Consider the following 6,176-nt stretch of genomic DNA (forward strand, 5'->3'; position numbering starts at 1 on the left):
CCTTACCAGATGCCCGAACCACCTCAACTGGCTCCTCTCGATGTGGAGGAGCAGCGGCACTACTCCGAGTACCTCCCAGATGTCCGAGCTCCTCACCCTATCTCTAAGGCTGAGCCCAGCCACCCTGCGGAGGAAACTAATTTCGGCCGCTTGTACTCGCGATCTCGTTCTTTCGGTCACTACCCAGAGCTCATGACCATAGGTGAGGGTTGGAACGTAGATCGACCGGTAAATCGAGAGCTTCGCTTTCTGGCTAAGCTCCCTTTTCACCACAATGGACCGGTTAAGCGTCCGCATCACTGCTGACGCCGCCCCAATCCGCCTGTCAATCTCCCGCTCCATCCTACCCTCACTCGTGAACAAGATCCCGAGGTACTTCAACTCCTCCACCTGAGGCAGGACCTCCCCCCCGACCTGGAGTGGGCAATCCACCCTTTTCCGGCTGAGGACCATGGCCTCAGACTTGGAGGTGCTGATTCTCATCCCAGCCGCTTCACACTCGGCTGCGAACCGTCCCAGCGAGAGCTGGAGATCACTGTTCGATGGAGCTAGGAGGACCACGTCATCCGCAAATAGCAGGGACGAGATCCTCCTGTCACCAAACCTGACACCCTCCACCCCTCGGCTGCACCTAGAAATTCTGTCCATGAAAGTTATGAACAGAACCGGTGACAAAGGGCAGCCCTGGCGGAGTCCAACCCTCACCGGGAACAGGTCTGACTTACTGCCAGCCACGCGAACCAGACTCGTGCTCCTTCGGTACAGGGACTGGATGGCCCTTAGCAAAGGGCCACCAACCCCATACTCCTGGAGCACCCCCCACAGGATGCCCCTGGGGACACGGTCGTAAGCCTTCTCCAAATCCACAAAACACATGTGGACTGGTTGGGCGAACTCCCATGCCCCCTCCAGCACCCTGGCGAGGGTAAAGAGCTGGTCCACGGTTCCGCGTCCAGGACAAAAACCACATTGCTCCTCCTCAATCCGAGGTTCAACTATCGACCGGACCCTCTTCTCCAGCACTCTGGCGTAGACCTTACCGGGTAGGCTGAGGAGTGTGATCCCCCTATAGTTGGAACACACCCTCTGGTCCCCTTTCTTGAAGATGGGGACCACCACCCCGGTCTGCCACTCCAGAGGCACTGCCCCCGATGTCCACGCAATGTTGCAGAGGCGTGTCAGCCAGGACAGCCCTACAACATCCAGAGCCTTGAGATATCCAGGGCGAATCTCGTCCACCCCCGGGGCCCCGCTGCCGCACAGTTCCTTCACTACCTCGGCGACTTCTGCCCCCGAAATTGGACGACCCGCCCCCAAGACCCCCGGCTCTGTTTCCTCACTGGAATACGTGCTGGTGGGATTGAGGAGCTCCTCAAAGTATTCCTTCCACCGCCCGACAATGTCCCCAGTTGACATCAGCAGCTCCCCGCCCCCACTGTAAACAGTGTGAGCAAGTTGCCGCCTTCCCCCCCTGAGGCGCCGGACGGTTTGCCAGAACCTCTTTGGAGCCGATCGATAGTCTTTCTCCATGGCCTCACCGAACTCCTCCCACGCCCGAGTTTTTGCCTCCGCGACTGCCGCTGCTGCGCTCCGCTTGGCCCACCGGTACCCGTCAGCTGCTTCTGGAGACCCACAGACCAACCATGCCCTGTAGGCCTCCTTCTTCAGCCTGACAGCTCCCCTCATCTCTGGTGTCCACCAGTGGGTTCGGGGGTTACCGCCGCGACTGGCCCCCGCGGCCTTGCAGCCACAGCTTGCAACAGCCGCCTCGACAATGGCAGAGCGGAACAAGGCCCATTCGGACTCAATGTCCCCCTCCGCCCTCGGGACGTGGTCGAAACTCTCCCGGAGGTGGGAGTTGAAGATCATCTTGACAGGTTCTTCCGCCAGGCGTTCCCAGCAGACCCTCACTGCTCGTTTGGGCCTGCCAGGTCTGCGCGGCGTCCTCCCCTGTCACCTGATCCAACTCACCACCAGGTGGTGATCAGTTGACAGCTCTGCTCCTCTCTTCACCCGAGTGTCCAGAACATATGGTCGCAGGTCAAATGACACGACTACAAAGTCAATCATTGACCTGCGACCTAGGCTGTCCTGGTGCAACGTGCACCAATGGACATCCTTATGCTCGAACATGGTGTTAGTTATGGCCAAACTGCGACCCGCACAGAAGTCCAATAACTGCACACCACTCGGGTTCAGATTGGGCAGGCCGTTCCTCCCAATCACGCCCCTCCAGGTCCTGCTGTCATTGCCCACGTGAGCGTTGAAGTCCCCCAGCAGAACAATGGAGTCCCCAGTCGGGGCACTGTCCAGCAGCCGTCCCAGGGACTCCAAAAAGGGCGGGTACTCTGAACTACTGTTCGGCGCATAAGCGCAGACAACAGTCAGGACCCATTCCCCGACCCGAAGGCGCAGGGACGCAACCCTTTCGTCCACTGGGGTAAACCCCAGCGTACAGGCAGAGAGTCTGGGGGCTATCAGAAAGCCCACCCCGGCCCTCCGCCTCTCACCCGGAGCAACTCCAGCAAAGGAGAGAGTCCAACCCCTCTCAAGGACTTGGGTTCCAGAGCCGGAACTATGTGTCGAGGTGAGGCCGACTATATCCAGCCGGTAGCGCTCAACCTCTCCCACAAGCTCCGGCTCCTTCCCCGCCAGAGAGGTGACATTCCATGTCCCAAGAGCCAACTTCCGTAGCCGAGGATCGGACCGCCAAGGCCCCCGCCTTGGTCTGCTGCCCGATCCACACTGCACCGAACCCTTCTGGATCCCTCTGCGGGTGGTGGACCTGCAGGGGGACGAGCCCATGTAGCCGGTTCGGGCTGGGCCCGGCCGGACCCCATGGGCGAAGGCCCGGCCACCAGGCGCTCGCCCACGGGCCCCAACCCCAGGCCTGGCTCCAGGGCGGGGCCCCGGTAACCCTCCGGGCCGGGTACACCAACTCTTGTTATCTTCCATCATGAAGGGTCTTCTGAACCGTTCTTCGTCTGACCCTTCGCCCAGAACCAATCTGCCATGGGAAACCCTATCAGGGGCGAAATGCCCCTGACAGCACAGCTCCTAGGGTCATTAGGGCACTCAAACTCCTCCACCACGATAAGGTGACGGTTCTCGGAGGAGCTGAGTAGTTCTTCCTGATAGTATACATATGTGCCAATAGCCAGGTGTATAATAACAGTAGAAGTATGAGAGAGCCTCTCTCGGCATATGGGTGAGTAGATAATGGCTGAATTTTCATTTTTGGGTGCACTATCCCTTTAAGAATGTTTAATGGCGGGTACACACTATATGATGTCAGCCAGATTATAGACCTACGCAGTGTCATATAGTGTCAGCTCTGATCATGAATGACAATGAGTGTCGTATGCGATAATTCATCATTTTATCTTGTGTAGTGTCGTAGTAGATGACAACTGACGTCACATCTGGGACGCCTCACGATGTCCTGACAGAAAGTCTAGCATGTATGATTTTCTTTTTGTCATTCAGGACTTCTCCCGTCACAGCTGTCACTTTGACCAATAAAAACAGAGTAATCTGCTACCATATGTCAACAAACCCCAGCTATTTTGATATTTCCTCTAGGGATGTTACCACAGAGTTAAAAAGGAAAAATGATGGCATCAAACAGCAGAGGCACTTAAGCAGCCTGGTGAGTACTGCCATTAGCATCAAGCTAGCAAACTGTTACCTCTTAATAATGGAGGATATAAAGTAATAAAATTAAAAAATAGTGGCGGGGCTTTTACTTACCACCAGCTTAATTTGAAACAGGGCCGTTATTTATTATTCCCTCTGTATTTGTATATTTTTACTTTTAATCTGCTCCAGTTTACCTTGATGTTGTTAATGCATGGCACCATCATTTCAAACTCAGCACTTCCTGTACCCATTTAAAATTAAAAGCCCCTTATAATTTCAGTTGAGAGAATCCCTTCATTCTCTAAAAAGCTTTTATTGTGAAACTTTGTAGGAAGTTGTGGAAGATTCAGTGACTTAAATAGTTTGCATGTGGTACTTCAAATGTAGCTCCTGCCATCTGATGGCACTTTTTTTAAGTTACTACGGCAACATTTCGACTGGCACATGAACAGCCACAGAGACTGAAGTAATAGCAATAATGATAAGAATAGGACAATAATAACCCGATGACATCACACACGTTGTGAAAGACGACCAGGGATGATTGGTCATGGACCAGTGTGTAGTCTGTTATGTCTGTCAGCCAAGTCACAGCAAGATTTTATGACTCCACAATTGCCTAATCTGACATAGTGACCATCGCATCGGAACAGACAAAAATGTTGTATAACCCAGCATAAATGTGCTGATTCATTGTCTTTATCTAATCCCCCTAATGCCACTACTTTTTAATTTTATTACTTTATATCCTCCATTATGAAGAAAATATATACTTTGCTAGTCTGATGCTAATGGCAGCACTCACCAGGTTGCTGAGGTGGCTCTGCTGTTTCATGTGAGCATTTTTCCCTTTTTAATCTGTGTGGTTACATCCCTAGAGTAAATATCAAAAAGGCTGGTGTATTGTTGACATACAGTTATCCATGGCAGCAGATCGCTCTGTGTTCTTATTGGTCAGAGTGACAGCTGTGACGGGAGAAGTCGTGAACCACAAAAAGAAAAACAAACATGCTAGACAGAAAGTCTAGCATGTATGTCAGGAGGCATCCCAGATGTGGCGTCAGTTATCATCTACTACAACACAATACACAAGATGGATTATCGTGTACGACATTCATTGTCATTCATGATCCAAGCCAACACCATACAACGCTGCGTCAGGCTATAATTGAGCTAATATCATATAGTGTGACTGTGAACCTGACATAAGCCACATTTCTAGACAACAGATGCAAATAAAAGCTTCTTGCATAAGCAGTTTTTAATTCTGATGTCAAACTAGGGAGTTTTACTTCAGACCTCAAAATCCTGTTTAAATCCTGTCCAGATTCTAACTGAGCAGAGGAAGAGGAAAACAACAATAGTTACGTTCTAATTATACTTTAATGATACCCTGATCTTTTTAGTCACATGAAATAAATGTTGTTATGTTATGTTGTTAAATGTTATGTTGAGGCAGAAGCCACTGTTCATATCGAGGAGAGTTTAATTTGTAGACTGTAACTATAAAATATAAGGATGTTTTGCTGCCTCTTGCAGAGAAAAAAATAACTTAACCTGTAATGTTACTCAATGCACGAGCTGACAACATTACTCAATTAACACACCTTAAATATTCCATATTACAACTTTGACCATTACTTTAGTTTTTATATGACAGACACTTTTTGTAATGAGTGAATCTTCAAGCGCTTATATGTAATAATTTCGGCTGGATTATGTGAACTGCATGTTTTCTAATCCTCACTCAAAGAAAAGAGGCAACACTAAACCCCCAAGCTTGCCTTAGAAGGACTAAATGCACAAACTCGCTATTTTTAAATATCCCATGGAGAGAGACTCTCACTGCAGCCTGTTTTATTTTGTTCTGAAAATGTCAGCCTGCAGCCTAGTTCTGTGGACGATAAACGGGGTGCAGATGTTCCCCTGTGTCACCAATGATGAGGAAATACAGTGAGTGCTGGACGGAGCAGTGAGTGACAACAACCCTGCTCACATTTAAGAGGACTGTCTGTGGTGGAAATGCTAGGGTCTAGGTACCATGTCTGAAGGGTACTTTCAGTTCCAAAGGTACCATGCCGAAACTGTTTGGTGGAAACAGAGCTATACTGTCTGACTGTTTTGGGAGAAGTGTCTCAGCAGTTGTTTTAATCTGCCAGCTGCTGAAAATGCTTCTGCAGTTTCATTTGAAGATAAAATTCCTGTGTTTGTTATATTGCTCTTGGTTTCTATATTCAAGCACTCTGTGTAACTAAAGCTCACTTTATTTCATGTGACTAAAAAGATCAGGGTATCATTAAAGTATAATTAGAACATAACTATTGGTGTTTTCCTCTTCTTCTGCTCAGTTAGAATCTGGACAGGATTTAAACAGGATTTTGAGGTCTGAAGTAAAACTCCCTAGTTTGACATCAGAATTAAAAACTGCTTATGCAAGAAGCTTTTATTTGCATCTGTTGTCTAGAAATGTGGCTTATGTCGGGCACAAGCCACAACTCTGCCCTGAGCAGAGTGACTGTCCACTACTGGCCAATCAA

Source organism: Epinephelus lanceolatus, chromosome 5, assembly GCF_041903045.1.
Source record: "Epinephelus lanceolatus isolate andai-2023 chromosome 5, ASM4190304v1, whole genome shotgun sequence".
Taxonomy (NCBI): domain Eukaryota; kingdom Metazoa; phylum Chordata; class Actinopteri; order Perciformes; family Serranidae; genus Epinephelus; species Epinephelus lanceolatus.